Genomic DNA, 16,919 nt, shown 5'->3' on the forward strand with positions numbered 1-16,919 from the left:
GAGTGGATTTAAGAAATGACACAAGTATCCTTCTAGCTAAAACTAGGTAGATTTGCATGCAAGGACAAAGTGGTAACTTGGTTAGTAGATTGAAAGTGAGTGGGGTTGGAAATGTCTTCCTTGCCCCTTAGTTAAATGGAAGAGTATTTGCATGCAAGGATAGCTATGTAATTTTCTAATTATAACAAATAAAATTTGTAAAGATTTATTTTTATAAAATAAAATACAAGTTCAAAAATTATAAAATTTATACCATAAAATAACTTGGATTTTTAGAGACTTTTTAAAATCATTTTCAAAATTTGTGAACAAAATACCTTTTTAAAAGAAAATTTTTCCAAAGCTTAGAATATTCCTTATAAATCAAAAATAAAGAAATTAAATAAACTCTTGCCTTGAAAAATCATATACTACACAAAGCACATTTATAATGCAGAAATTTTCACTCACACTAGCGTACAATCATTGAATATATTTTCATTTGACTTTAATATTATACTCAATCCACAAATAATATTACATAAAATGCTGGTCGTAACACAGAATAGGTTGATTAACTGTACACAAGCAATGTCTGGTAATTCTGTATAAGTGAAATGAAGTCAAGTGCCAAAATAGCTACCAACGGATGATTAACAAAGCTTCGACGGATGATCAAATGACTATCAACGGATGTTTAACATAGCAGTCGACGGATGATCAATCAAGTCATCGACGGATGATCTGAAAGTCGACGGATGATCATATCAAGAATTCAAAGATCAGTTGAACAGTGAAAGCTGACACACAGCCGTTGAGTTGGATACAAACACACTGTGGAAGCTCATTAACTGGGTAATAGAGGACGAAAAGCAGCAAAGATCAAGACTGTTAGATTTTATATTTGTTCAGTCTTTTTGACTTTGTAATCTTGGTAATATATAAACCAAGAGAGTAGCAAATAGAAAAACAACTGAGATAGCTAAGAAACAACAACAGAGAAATCAGTTCTATTTTGTGAAAGCAGCTGTGTGCATTTCTGCACATAGAGTCCTCTCGATATATTAAATATATCTCTGGTGGAATTGTTTAAATCCACCAGAAAGTTTTTAAAGACTCTTGTTTTTAATTACTTATGTTTTGATTCATTCAAGTTTACATTCCGCATTGTGCTAATCAAAACAAATATATCCATAATCGAGTTGAACATTTTTATTTCAAGAAAAAGGTTCAAGAATTCCATTCAACCCCCCTTCTGTAATTCTTGCTATATTGTTAAGGGACTAACAATTGGTATCAGAGCAAGCTCTTAATCTACAAAGAGTTTAAAGATCAAAACAATTCAGCAAGATGAACAAGAAAGATGTTGGAGTCAAGATTCCTTTTCTTGATAAAGATAATTACCATCATTGGAAGGTAAAGATGCATCTTCATATGCTTTCTCAAGATGAGGCCTATGTGGACTGCATAGAAAGAGGCCCTCATGTTCCAATGAGAGCTGCAACAGGAAATGAACCATCTGTTCCAAAGCCGAGGCATGAATGGTCTGAACCTGATATGGAACAAGTCAGGAAAGATAAAAAGGCCATGAACATTCTGTTCAATGGTGTTGATGCAGACATGTTTGATAACATCATCAACTACAAGACTGCCAAGGAAGTTTGGGACACAATACAGATAATCTGTGATGGTACTGAGCAAGTAAGAGAAAATAAAATACAGCTCCTGATTCAGCAATATGAGCATTTTCACAATGAAGAAAGTGAGTCACTCACTGATATTTTTAGTAGATTCCAAAAGCTACTAAATGCTCTTAAATTGCATGGAAGAGTCTATCAGACTAAAGACTCCAATCTGAAATTTCTCAGATCTCTTCCAAAGGAATGGAAACCAATGACAGTCTCATTGAAAAACTCACAACATTATAAGGAGTTTACTTTGGAGAGACTGTATGGCATTCTGTATGACACCGACTTTGCTTAGGTGATCTTTAATGAAACGATCGGTATCCCTTGTTTATCTCAGCTACAATTCATTTTGGAAAATTTAGCATATAGTTTCTTCCCTTCTAATCTTCATAGGGAAGTCTTTGAGCGTTCTACACAGACTTTCTTAATCTTTAAATAGCTGAGGATGTTATCAATAAAAATAATTCGCTTATCCAAGTACTCCGTATACACCATGTTCCTCAATTCCTTATAGACAATGGATACACTTCCTACTCCATATAATATCACCAGAACTTACAATGCTCATAACTCATTCTAATCACCATCTTTGATACGTCCTCAGGCTGGATCTTAAGTCAACCCTCGAGGAATAACATGCTCCTTAAATTAGGTCATAAAAGTAATCATTTTTAGATAGAGGTTGCTTATTCTTATTCGTCGTTTTGTTAATCTCTCGATAAACAGTACACAATCTCATAAGTTTATTTCTCTTCTCTCATGGCATCACTGGTGCACCCCACGGGGATATATCTGGTATGATCGCCTCTTTTCTAATAACTTCTGTAAATACTCCATTCCCACTGGCCACTGGAGAGACTCCAGGGCATTCATTTATTACCTGAACTTCTTCCAGCTTAGGTACTTCTTCTTCGTATCTCTACATATAGTGGATCTACCTTAGCCAATTCAGCTGCCAGGAGAACCTCTTATTTTGCTCCTGCCCCTAGAAACTTACCTTACTATTAGCTTCTGTACACTTTACAGTTCGCTTCTTCTGAAAATCAACTTTTGCCTTATGACATGACAACCAATCCGTTACTAAAATCACATCGAACTCTTTTAACTCAAAGGGTGTCAGCTTAGCTGAAAAGAATACTCATGGATTCTAATTGACATTTAATACAGAAGTAATTCACTGAAAGTCCATCATGGTTGACCACTTTTATGGTTAAGGGCTCGGCTAAGTCTCCTAATATCTAATTCATTTTACTCATACATTTCTTTGGTATTAAAGGCTTAGACGCTTCTGAATCAAATAAAACTTTATCATGTATGGAGTGGAGAGAAAATGCACCTGCAACTATGTCCAATTCCTAGGCGTTCAATCTCTTGATCACTCTAAAAATTCTACTCCTAGTTGTGCTGGATGTTGACCCTTGGGATGTAGTACCTTGAGTAACCGTTCCACAACTCCTCGCAATATGCTCAACCATCCCACAATTGTAACAACTAATTCCTGGATTTTCTGGATTGCATTCCGACGCATAATGACCCTTATGACCACATGTGACACATTGAACATTCTTTGTTTCCAGATCTGAAGATCACATCAGAAATCGACTTACTCTAATTGGGACTGCTTCTATCTAACTGAGCATTAGTTGGTACAATTAACCAATTCTCTCTTTTAATTGATCAATAGGAGTATCAACAGAAACATCAGTAACACACAAAAGTATAAGTTGTATCCATAAAGGTAGGGTATTTTCCAAAAATTTGGGCAGCATTTCCTCTATATTATTGACTACCAGTCGGACTCAAGCCGACACCAACAATCAACCAGCAACCATATCAATCCATCATCATCAACCAAACCACCAACAAGTATACTAACCATCTTTCACCACTCAACTCCACGGTTCACAAACTGTGACACATAACATGTTAATAACCATATGTATCACTAACCAACATAATAAAACGGGGTTAGCTATTTCATCCACAACTACCAACAAGCAACCTCGCAAACGTGGTCAACTTAAGGACCTCTGCTAGGCATACTAGTCCAAGTTTTAGCCAACCATACTTCTAAAGGCGGTTCCCTATCATTTTCCATAGACTAGACAACCACTGAATTAACTTTTCTAAGACAACAACCTTTTCCAATGGATCGCAAATCCTTTCTGCTACCATCATTCCAAAATAGCAACCGGATACAGGACTTTTATTTCTCCTGACGGTCAATTCTTCATTTACTTTCCATAACTAGGACGATCTGACAACAGTGGTTATAGAAGGAAATTTATTGCCATAAAATACCAAATAAAATTTCGAAATCAGGATAATTCATTCTAAAAGAAACGTGAAGGAAATGCGGATATAACTGGGAGCAACCATACAAGTACGTAAGATGGCCAATCTTAGTACCATACAGTTTACAACACATAATTCGGTGGCGTCCCACCAGACCCTTTGTCACACAGACAAATAGTCACATCATATGTATTGTTTGCCCCAATCAACTGATAGAACCTCCGAGGAAAGAAATATAAGGGTTCAAGGTATAAACCTCAGTACTGATCCATATTCACTATAAGACTCAGCTGTCATGGCAGCCGCTGACTATTACCATTCCAGTTGAACTTTCACGGTCAAACTAGCTTTCTCGAGATAGGAAACTAAGAACCTCTACCAAACATTTCCAGTTATACCTATATACAAGGGAGACTTACTAAAAGCTAGGGCAGTTCCAGCCAATCCTCCATAGGCATCAGGGTTACACCTCTGAAACCCTTGACTAAACTCATAGACTCGCTCCTCTGGTTGAGTTGCTGACTCATATCTATATATAAACCTTCTTGCCCTCTTTTGACTCTATTCCTTACCTAAATCAGGGACTCAAACTTGTAGCTCTGATACCAACAGTGACGGCCTCAACCCCGGGGTCAGGAGTTGACGTCGTCAATAACAACAATAACATCATAATATAATCCAACTCAACATTATTATATAAACACAACCCCTTTTTCCAAGATCTTCTCCATGTTTAAGTATGACTTAGGTTACAACCATCACAAAACCAACTTACTAAAGACAATCCAAACAATACTATCTTTGTTCAGCAACTCAACAGACCCGCTTGGGTCCAACACAACTACCTCAGAGGAGCCTGACACGGAAGGGACTTGAACTCTGCCCTGACTACCACGGTAGGATCCCCTAGGCACCTGCAATACATATATAAAACATTTTGCAAGGGTGAGCAATCAATTGCTCAGCAGTACTACTATATGAATAATAATCAAAAACAGTTTATGATAAACAGTTATAGGAACAGAATTCATAACTTGCTAGAAAACAATTAAAACATGTATGAACTGGATATCAAAACTAGCATGCTCTGTAAAACCAAATCAACAGTTGTGTGCTGTGCATAAATACCAGAGTTCAATTTTAACATGTTACTTTCATTTTCAAATCTTCCGTCCCATCGCAGGACCTATAAAACTTGTCCCATCACAGGACCTATAAAACTTGTTCCTCTCCGAGAACCTCAAAATCACTTACTCAGATATAAAAGTATTGGATGATCCTTGGTGAGACAGCTAATCAGGCTATCTCCATAGGATAACTCTAGCCTGGCTATCCTATGAAAACTTGTTCCGGAACTCAGAGACTAGTTAGGTCCCTGTCACGCTGGGCTGGTGGTTATAATAGGGTGCGCAACCACTTCGCCTCTTACGCTAACTTCCAAGCCGTTACGGGCCCCTTGCGCATACTCATCCAATTATCTGATCAATTTTAATCCAGTTTTCCAAATCACTTACCTATCTCTTTTCAAAACCATCGTATCACAGCACAGTTTCCAAAACTTTTTCATTTTATTCAAAATTTAGAGATAGGCATTTTCAGAAGTTACTTTTCCCCCAAAACACAAGTTAACAAAACAATTTGAAACCCAGGGGATACATAACTTAAATCGTTATGTTCCAGTATGTAATTTAAATCAACAATCATTCATATATACAGAACCGTAAAAGATTTGTTCAGGGGTACTTGCCTTGCAGAGCTTTACAACTAGTATCGATTGACCTTGAGCCGACACGGACGCTCAGGCTTTAACGTCTAACCACTAGATTACCCTGGATTCGACTCCAACACTCAAGTCCTTCGATTGGAACCTTACTGAGCTCGTCGACTGTCCACTAGGCTATCTAACGCCAACTCTTGGGCTTTCCGACTAGCACCTACAAAGTCGAAACACCCTAATTTAGACCTTTGATTATGCTTGACATATCCTCACTAACAATCTACCCGAACGTTAACGAAACTCGACCCGTAACATACTTCAATATTATAATACATGTATCAATTAAGGTTCATGTCTTCGAAAGTCGGTTCGGTTTCATTTTTAGAAAATAGGTATATTTATCCTTTTATGAAATTAGGGTTATCGATTTTAATAAGGTATTTCATCACAACATATAATCAGATTTCATACAAAATAGTTACATATAATCGATCGACGTTCCGATAGCCATTGGGTACGACCTCGTATTTCTATAATTAAATTTTCCGGAAATCGGGCAGCACCTCCTTTGATTATCGGCTAACTCCTCGAACCTCCCGACGTCAAATCAATTACAACCAAATCAAACCAACCACAATACAATTCCCAACCACCGATTCCAGTCAACAATGTCAATTCGCAATTTCACAAACACCAGTTAAATACACTTGTTATTCGTTATTATCCGCATTTTATAATTTAAATTATATTTTGTATTTTTAAATCGTAGGACTCAGATCGAATCATCACAGTCCACCGTCGACTCGCCGAGGCTCATCGTCGACGGCGATAAAATTTACGGGTTCCCGTAATTACCGGGCATCCTTCGTAAATTTCATCAATTAATTAATATAAGTCTCGCAATAAAATATTTTATTTCACGAATGACCAATCAATTAACTACTTTCTTTCAAAAATTAAGCAATTTAATCGAAATAATGTCAATCAATTACGCATAAACAACCAAGGAAACAACCCGGGAAATATCCAGCTACCAACACGCGCAACACGCGCGGCAGCGGTGACAATTCACCGGAACAGGGTAGAAAAAACAGCAACAACAGGCAACGTTATAAGGCAACAGCTCAGGGAGGAGGGTTTATCGACCACGCGCCGCCGTCCCTCTGCTTTAAAGAGAGAGGGCAGCATACTGACATACACAAAGGTGTGTATGTAAATCCATAACAATCCAACGAGGCAACAAAACGACCAGCAATAGACGTAGAGGCCGCAAAGAGAAGAGCGGCCGGAGAATCTCACCTGAACCGGCGAATAGAGCGGAAGAAACAGTGGAAAATATAAACAGGAGAGAGAAGGAAATAAGGGAGAGAGAGATAGGAGATAATAAAAGAGATGAAACTATTTGTATATATCTGCTATTGCTTTTGATTATTGATTATTTATTATTATTCTTAATCGCTGCCACACGTAAGGAAAATTAGCATAAAACTTAACATGTATCATACAATTTACCACATATACTTATTTCGGCTTACAAGCCCGAATTCTTATCCGCATTCTGCATTTAAGTGAGCCAGGTTGCACATAAAATAAACTCATAAAATTACCAAAATAGTTTTAAAATTTTATAAAAATCCCGAAACTAATAAAATAAAAATTTTATAATTTTTAGAGCATTTTTGAAACTCAACTCATGCCCGTAATTCACAATTAACGAACCGAGCTGCACTTAAAACAAATTTAGAAAATCACGAAAATAGTTTTAAAATATTACAAATATCCCGAAGTTTATAAAAACATAAATTTCGAAACTTTAAAACAATTTTTGAAACGTAATTTATACCCGCTTTTAATAATTAAATGAAACAACGCACGGGTGAAATTTATCCCAAAAATTACCAAAATAATTTTGAAATTCTCGGAATATTCCAAACTTAATAAAATATGAATTCTGTAATTTTTAAAGAATTTTAGAATTAAATACGGATTTAACAAATAATTGCAATCAGAAAATCATATATGGCTAAATAATTGATGAAATATTGATTTCTCAATTTTAAAAACTCCTAAAAATAATTAATAAAATTATGAAGCCATAAAAATGATTTTAGAGATAACCCAAGTATTTATGGAAATAAATCCTGAATAAAATCACCTTTAAATACAAAAGTGACACGACACAGCTTCACAACAAATTACACAATTAATACACGAACACCAACAATCACACATAATTAATTAAAAAATTAACAAAAATAATATCCAGCTGACAGAACCCACAGACCTATTTTATTTATGCAATTATTTAATAATTACACCTTTAAACAAAATAAAAATATACGAGTTGTTATAGCAAGCATTCATCAAAAGAATCGTCAAAGACTGAGAAGTCATCCATGAACACTTCCACATTCTTTGCTACTTCCTTCATTATTGGATTAAGTCTTCTTTGCTGCTCGACTGTAGGTTTGCTACCTACTTCTGGCAGAATTTTATGCATGCAGTAAAAAGGGCTGATTCCCTTGATATCTGTTATAGTCCATCCAATTGTCGATTTGAACTCTCTCAGAATTTTCAAAAGCTTTTCCTCATCGCTACCTGAAAGGTCAGATGCAATAATAACAGGTAGAGTAGATGTATCACCTAAAAAAGCATACCTCAAATGTTCAGGTAAAGGCTTAAGCTCAAGAGTAGGAGCTTCCTCAATAGAAGGCTTGAGGCATTTAGGAGCTTTGTTCAATTCTTTCATTCCAAGAGATTCAAAAGGCATATCGATCTTCCTTTTTCAGGGAGAAGCATTCAAATACTGCAGTTGCTCATCACCTTCGTCATCTTCACTGTCTGAATTTCCCAAGAAGACTTTTTTAAAGGCATCAGACCTTAGCATTTGATCAAGTTCCGATGTGACTACCGAATCGACCAACTCGACTTTTAAGCACTCCTCATTATCAGTAGGAAATTTCATTACATTGAACACATTGAAAGTCACATCCTGATCTAACACTCGCATTGTAAGCTCACCTTCTGTACATCAATCAAGGTTCTGCCAGTTGCCAAGAAAGGCCTTCCCAAGATTATGGGAATCTTCTTGTCCTCCTTGAAATTAAGAATGACGAAATCAGCAGGGAAGATGAGTTTATCCACCTTGACTAACACATCTTCCACAATACCTCTCAGATATCTAATAGAACGGTTGTCCAATTGCAAAGTCATGTAAGTTGGTTTGGGATCAGGTAAGTCCAATTGCTTGAAAATTGACAAAGGCACCAGATTGATGTTAGCTCCCAAATCACACAAGCATCTGTCCAAAGATACTTTTCCAATAGTACATGGAATAGTGAAGCTTCCTAGATCTTTAAGCTTCAGAGGCAACTTCTACTGCAGCACAGCACTGCATTCCTCCGTGAGAGTGACAGTCTCTAGATCATCTAGCTTCACCTTCCGTGAGAGAATACCTTTCATAAACTTTGCATAACTATGCATCTACTCGAGAGCCTCAGCGAAAGGTATGTTGATATGAAGTTTCTTGAACACCTCCAGAAACTTCTCGAATTGCTTGTTCAGCTTTTTTTTCTACAGCCTCTTAGGAAAAGAGGGTGGAGGATAGATCTGCTTCTCCCCTGTATTACCCTCAGTAGGAGTGTGCTCAACAGTAGTCTTCCTTGGTTCCACTTCTTCATCCTGCTGCTCTACTTCTTTCACAGCTCCAGCTTTTTTAGTCAACTCTTGAGTTTGTTCGTGATTCGTAACCATTCCAGACCTCAAAGTGATTGCCTTTACCTGCTCCTTGGCTTCCTTCTTTCTTGGCACTTCAGTGTCACTAGGTAGTGTACCAGGCTGACGATTTAGCAAGGCATTGGCAATTTGCCCAATTTGATTTTCCAAGGTCTTGATAGAAACCGCTTGGCTCTTGCACATAAACTTCAACTCCTCTAATTCAGATTTTTCATTAGCTGGTTGCAGCTGGAGTTGTTGTTTTGGTGCATAATACGGTTGTTAAAAACCAGGAGGGTTATACAGCTTAGCTAAATACTGATGATAAGACTGTTGAACCGCATTTTGAGCATTGCTCCAACTGAAATTAGGATGATTGTGGTTGTTTGGATGATAGGTGGCTGGCACAGGTTGCTGCGATCGCTGGAAGTTGCTCACGAACTGGGCTGATTCATTCAAAATTGTGCACTGATCAGTCTCATGGGCACCAACACAAAGCTCACAGACAATAGTGATTTGATTAACTCCATAATTAGCCAAAGTGTCCACCTTCATTGTCAAAGCCTTAAGTTGGGCAGCTATAGCAGTTGCTGCGTCCAACTCCAGAATTTCTGGAACTTTTTCCTGAGTCAGTCTCTGGGAAGGATTCTGGTACTCATTAGCAGCCATCAGTACAATAAGTTCATAAGCTTCATCGTAGCTCTTAGCCCACAAGGCTCCTCCTGATGCTGCATCAAGCATGGGCCTAGAAGTAGGACCCAGTCCACTTTAGAAACAGTTGATCATTATCCAATCAGGCATGCCATAGTGTAGGCACTTTCTTAGCATATCCTTATATCGATCCCAAGCCTCACACAGAGATTCTCCAGTTTGCTGCGCAAACTGGGTAAGAGCATTCCTGATTGCTGCAGTCTTCACCATGGGAAAAAATTTAGTGAGAAACTTTTGAGCAAGATATTCCCAAGTTGTCATAGACCCTGCCGGTAGAGAGTGTAACCAGCACTTAGCTTTGTCCTTCAAAGAGAAAGGGAAGAGTCGCAGCTTGATAGCATCTTCAGTCACACCATTGAACTTGAAAGTGTCGTAGATCTCGATGAAATCCCTGATGTGCATGTTGGGGTCTTTGGTAGGAGAACCCCCAAACTGAACTGAGTTCTGTATCATCTGCATCGTGCTTGACTTGATCTCAAAAGTGTTAGCCGTGATGGCTGGTCTAATGATGCTAGACTAAATGTCATTAATCTTAGGCTTAGAACAGTCCATCAAAGCCTTCAGATTTTCTGCTTGATCACCCATAGCTACTAAAATTGGCTCTTCAACTTTCTATTCTTCTTCTACCTTCTTTTCTTCCTCAAAAACTTTCCTACGAACTACCACAAGTTCTTCCTCGGCTTTATCCAGTGTTCTCTTACGAGTACGCGAACGCGTATGCATACACCCTCGCTAGATCACCTGAAATAAAACAAGGAAACAAATAAGTAACAATGTCCGAGTCAATGAACTTTAACGACCACTGATGGAAAGCACATAAACTAGTAATTAACACTGCAGTCCCCGGCAGCGGCGCCAACAAGTCGCTAAACACGCGCTAATATTACACGCAAGTATACGAGTTCGCAAGTAGTATAAGAAATAAATCAGATTTGATCCCATAGAGAATGTATTGGTTAACTATCTAAATTACGCACCTAAGCAATAATGTATGGTTATTATTCAATGCTAAGACGATAACAAATTGAGAATGTTTATAACTAAGAATTATGCTAACTATTATAACTACGAGAATAAGATAGACTGAGTTAATATATATGACAGACATGGGATTCTAACTTCATTAATTACTTCATTTAATAGTCTTATTATTCTCAACCTTAGCATGCAATGGTGATGACACTAATCAGACAACATGAAACTGATAAACGCCAACTTTCGTTGCACGAGTACCATTCTACCAGACATCCACAAAAGAGATAGAAACTGAATAGGCACCAATTATATTGAGACCCTATATGTCTATACAATTTGACAACATAACGGTTTAAGCACAAGTTATCTATCTTGATTATATAGGGCAAGTAAGATGGTTAAAATTACCTACGAATCATACATAACAATACATGAACCTATGCTAGAATGGAAAGTTCTAAATCCTTAAATTCACTTTCACTTCATTAAGAATTAACACACTATCTTACAAGTTCGCGACGCTCATATGACGAATACGCACAACCAATACTAGGATATCATACAATCACCACATACTAAGGCATCAAACAATTTAACTAAAGAAATCCATAAATAAATCCGCTAGAAACCCACGATAACGATTAGCCCATAATCAAACTCATCGCCAACGTGGGTTCCAATGAAAACATGATATAGCTGTTGGATTTTAAACGCAGCGGGGGCATGGCAAAACACTTTTACACATATAAAATCCAAATAAAAGCATACAGATCATGAATAAAAATTCGAGGGATCGAATCTAACCTTTAAAAATAATTCGGAGACAACGATCAGAGATCCTTAGCAGTTGCTCCTCAAGTGTGAATCACTCCACCGGTATCCACCAAGAAAACGATGTTAAGGAGGAGGAAGGAGGTGGAGAGAATTGGGTTTTTCAAACTTTTTGGGTTTTCGGGTTCGATGTGGGTTACAATAAAATAGGGTCTATAATACTGTATTTATAGGAAAATTTTCAGCTGAAATTTTCCCATAAATAATATTATTATTATCCCATTTATTATTCTCATTAATAATTAAAATACCTTTTAATTATTAATCCTTTTTCTAAACACTTTAGAAATAATTCTCCCTCTTGATTTAATTTCCAAAAATTAAATCCTTTAATTAATAATATTAAGAACTTTTCTTAATTAATTTATAATCAATTAAATCTTATTTAATCAATTATTAAATTTGCCAATTAATTATTTATTTCATAAATAAATAATTATTAGCCATTATTAATTAATTCCTCCACCATTAAATCATTCTCTTTTTATGGTGTGACCCTGTAGGTTCAATATTAAGCCGGTAGTAGAAATAAATAATAATAAAACTATTTTATCATTATTTATATAAATTCTCTAATTTATTAAATATGATTAATTAATTAATCACATTTATTCTACATCGTGAGGGATGCTTCTCAACATATCGCGACTATCCGGATAATATGAATTCACTGCTTAGTATACCAAGAACCTGTAAGTGAATAGTTACCGTATAATAAACTCCTTCTACCCTACAATGTCCCGATTAAATACATGGCATGGATCTCGTATCAAGCCTATCTAATTCAATCACTTGCTTACCAATTACTATGCTTAGTTCTATGCAAAATAGAAACTCCTTTCTAATTTCATTTACTCTGGCCAGAGATTCCTGAACTAGCATAAGTGGATCAGCCTTGAACATTCGCTTCCTTCACTGGAAGGGGTAGATCCTTTATTGATCATACACTATCTTCGTGTACAAATTCCTATACCCAGAAGAGCCCTAATAATTGTCCCTGGAGACTAAGAACTAAACCAAAGCATAGTTCAGTGTACAAAAGATGACTATGATGACCTCAAGTCTAAGGATACTTGTACAACTATCACTAAGCGAACAACTGTTGACACGTGAGTGAACTCCATCAGTTGTTCAGCTGGGCGAGTCATGTTCAGTGAACTTATTCTATAATAAGCACCTACATACTAGCTATAGTGTCACCACACAAATGTCTATGAGAACAGACATCCTTCATAATGAAGCAAGCATAGTATGTACCGATCTTTGCGGATTATTAATTACCAGTTAGTAATCCTACGACCAGGAACTATTTAAGTTTAGAGTTATCATCTTTTTAGGTCTCACTATTATGATCTCATCATAATCCATAAAAAGCTTTACTCTAAACTATGGTATATCTTATTTAAACACTTAAATAGATAGAGCCCGTAATAAAAACAAAACAAGTCTTTTATTAATATCAATGAAATCAAAACAGATTACATAAAAGTTATTCCTAAATCCTAATACGTGATTGGACTTAGGACATATTCTTTTCAATCTCCCACTTGTACTAAAGCCAATCACTCTGGTATCTAATACCCATCTTGTCTTCATGACGATCAAAGTGACTTTCATAAAGTAGCTTTGTGAGTGGGTCTGCTATGTTGTTATGTGTGTCAACTCTAATTCAATACAACACAAGAAATGTTATCGCGCTCCCACTAACCCTTTTGTAAACGCATGGTTCATCTATGTTTTTGATAAAATCAAACTCTTTGATTGTCTCATCAAAATGAATGTTCCATCTACGAGAAGCTTGCTTTAAACCACATATGGTTCGCAGCAGCTTACACACTAGGTTTTCATTTCTCTTGGAAATAAAACCATCTGGCTAATTGCCAGATCTCATAGTTGTAGTAAGCAGCAATCGCAAGCAAAATCCGAACTGATTTTAACAGGGCTACAGGTAAAAAGTTTCATCAAAGTCAATCCATTGCCTTTGTTTGAATTCTTTTGCCACAAGCCTGGCCTTAAAGGTCTCCACCTGGCCATCTGCTCTAATCATTCTTTTGTATCCCGTATACATAGATTTCATTCCGGATTTCATGGCATTATGCCATTTCTCTGAGTCAACACTACTCATAGCCTCATTATAGGTTACAGGGTCGTCATCATCAATGATCGACAACTCATTGTCATTCTCAATGACAAGGCCATAATACCTCTCAGGTTGGCAAGACACTCTCCCTGATCTATAAATGGGCTGTCCCACAAAAGGTTGTTCAGTCAGAAGAGGTGTTTCCACTTGAACCGTAGTAGTTTGTGCTTCTTGAACTTCATCAAGTTCAATTTTGCTCCCACTGTTTCCTTCAAGGATATACTCCTTTTCCAAGAAGGTAGCATGTCTGGAGACAAACACCCGATGATCGGTGCAAAAGTAATACCCTAAAGTCTCTTTAGGATATCCCACAAAACTATATTTTACGGATCGATATTCCAGCTTATCTGGGTCAACTTACTTGACATAATCTGGACATCCCCAAATCTTAACGTGTTTAAGACTCGGTTTCCTTTCTTTCCATATCTCATACGAAGTTTGAGGAACAGATTTGGAAGGCACCTTATTCAGTAAATATGCTGAGGTTTCCAATGCATAACCCTATAGGAATACTGGAAGATTTGCATAGCTCATCATGGACCGAACTATGTCTAACAAAGTTCGATTTCTCCTTTCAGATACCAATCTGGAAGAGTCCACTGGGAGACTATACCATTTACTTTGAGATAATCTAGAAACACTCCATTAAAGTATTCACCACCTCGATCTGATCGAAGAGTTATAATACTATGTTTGGTTGTTTCTCCACTTCATACTTATACTCTTTGAACTTTTCAAAGGCCTCAGACTTGTGTTTCATCAAACACATATCTGAATCCAGATCTATCATCTATGAAAGTAATGAAGTATGAAAATCGACCCATGGTTTGCTTAGACATTGGTCCACATACATCTGTGTGTACCATTCCTAGCAAATTTGCAGCCCTCTCTCCATGTCTACTAAATGGAGACTGCAGTGCCACTATAAAGTGAGATTTTCATCATCCCTTTTCTTTTATTAGTTTGTTCAATCTGAAGTAAATAATGTCACATTTATACAGACCATTATTTAAAGTACCACGTCCATAAAGAATATTATCTCTAAGAATAGAACATTCATTATTCTCAATAATAATTGAAAATCCAGCCAAGTCTAACATGGGAATAATATTCCTCATAATCGAGGGAACAAAATAACAATTATTTCAAACAATAGTCTTGCCCGTAGGCCTATGTAAATGAAATGATTCTACATCTTCAGCAGCAACTCTTGCTCTATTTCCCATCAGTAGAATCACCTCCTTTTCCTCAAGAGTCCTACTTCTCCTTGGTCCCTGCAACAAATTGCAGATATGAGAACCACAGGCGGTATCGAATACCCAAGTAGAAATGACATATTCACTTCTATCATGAACATACCTCAATCAGAAGCGGTAGTCTCACTACCCTTCTTCTTCAATTCTGCAAGGTAAACCTTGCAGTTCCTCTTCCAGTGCCCTACCTTGTTACAGTGAAAGCAAACAACTTTGCTCTTGGGGTCTTCAGCTTTTGGTGGAACCGGCGTTTTCTCACCTACTTTCTTCTTCTTGGAAGAGTTCCTCTTTCTTTTCTTAGGATTGGAACCTTCACCAATTAGAAGAACAGAACTCTTCTTAGGGGGAAAATTCGATTCCGCAGTCTTCAACATGTTGTGGAGTTCAGGCAGGCTGACATCCAACTTATTCATGTGAAAGTTCAGAACAAACTGCGAGAACGAAGTCGGAAGCGATTGCAAGACCAAGTCTTGGCTCAGCTCCCCATCCATGGCAAAACCAAGTTGTCCAAGACGTTCAATCAAATTGATCATCTTAAGTACATGGTCATTCACGGATGATCCCTCAGACATCCTGCAACCGAACAGCTCCTTCGATATCTCATATCGAGCTGTCCTCCCCGCCACATCATACAACTCTTGTAGATGCATGAGGATAGTGTGAGCATCCATATGCTCATGTTGCTTCTGTAGCTCAATGTTCATGGAAGCTAGCATGATGCATTGAGCAACATTTGCATCATCTATCCACTTACGATACACAACATGTTCATCATTATGCGCATCGCTAGCAGGTTCAGTAGGCTTAGGTGAGTCAATCACGTATTCCAGCTTCTCAATCCTGAGAACAATTCTCAAGTTTCGAAGCCAGTCAGCATAATTAGGACCAGTCAATTTATGAGCATCTAGTATGCTCCTGAGTGATAGTGCAGAAGACATAATGTATATTGTAAATCTGTAAATGATAAACACATAACAACACTTAGCAAATATTCGATTTCATTTCAAAACACTATATGAATCGCGTCTTTATTCATAAGTGGCTCCCACTAGTTTATCTAATTTATTCAACCCCCTACGTGAAAAATTAAGCATTCATAATGCTAGTGGGAATAGGGATCCTACATTCCATTACACGACCCCGGCTGTAGCACGAACCGCCATGTAATATTCAATAGGCAGACAACTCTTGTCAATTATATCTCATGTTATTCCCTAATCAAACTTTAGCCTCTTGAATAATTGAGTCTCGGCTGTAGCATGACAAACTCAATATTCTAAGTTAAGTCTAACCCAACATTCCGTACAGTTGAATCAGTCCCCAAAGGCCCACGGCTGTAGCACGTACCGACCTTTAGATTCTTATTCAATGTATACATCTCTATGTAATAGACAAGTATTTCTTATTTCGAAATCAAAGCCCTCGGCTGTAGCACGAACCGACAATGATTTAAAAATGAGAACTACTTTCTATCATGTTGGAAGGCTATGACCGACACAAGCCCGTTGTATCATTGGCCAATTACTACTTGATATTATTTAATTTTAGAGGGATTATATTATGTTACAATCATAATCATATTATAAAGAAATTCTTCCTTTTAAATTAAATATTTC

The 16,919-nt window shown here is 37.1% G+C and overlaps 1 non-coding gene across 1 annotated transcript; it reads left to right on the forward strand.

Annotated features, from left to right (window-relative positions):
- Nucleotides 1-10,192: 10,192 nt before the first annotated feature.
- On the forward strand, nt 10,193-10,299 carry LOC141694747 (small nucleolar RNA R71). Its single transcript, XR_012564031.1, has one exon. It is a non-coding gene; the product is annotated as a small nucleolar RNA R71 (small nucleolar RNA).
- The last annotated feature ends 6,620 nt before the right edge of the window (nt 10,300-16,919 follow it).

Source organism: Apium graveolens, chromosome 10 (genome assembly GCF_009905375.1).
Source record: "Apium graveolens cultivar Ventura chromosome 10, ASM990537v1, whole genome shotgun sequence".
Lineage (NCBI taxonomy): Eukaryota > Viridiplantae > Streptophyta > Magnoliopsida > Apiales > Apiaceae > Apium > Apium graveolens.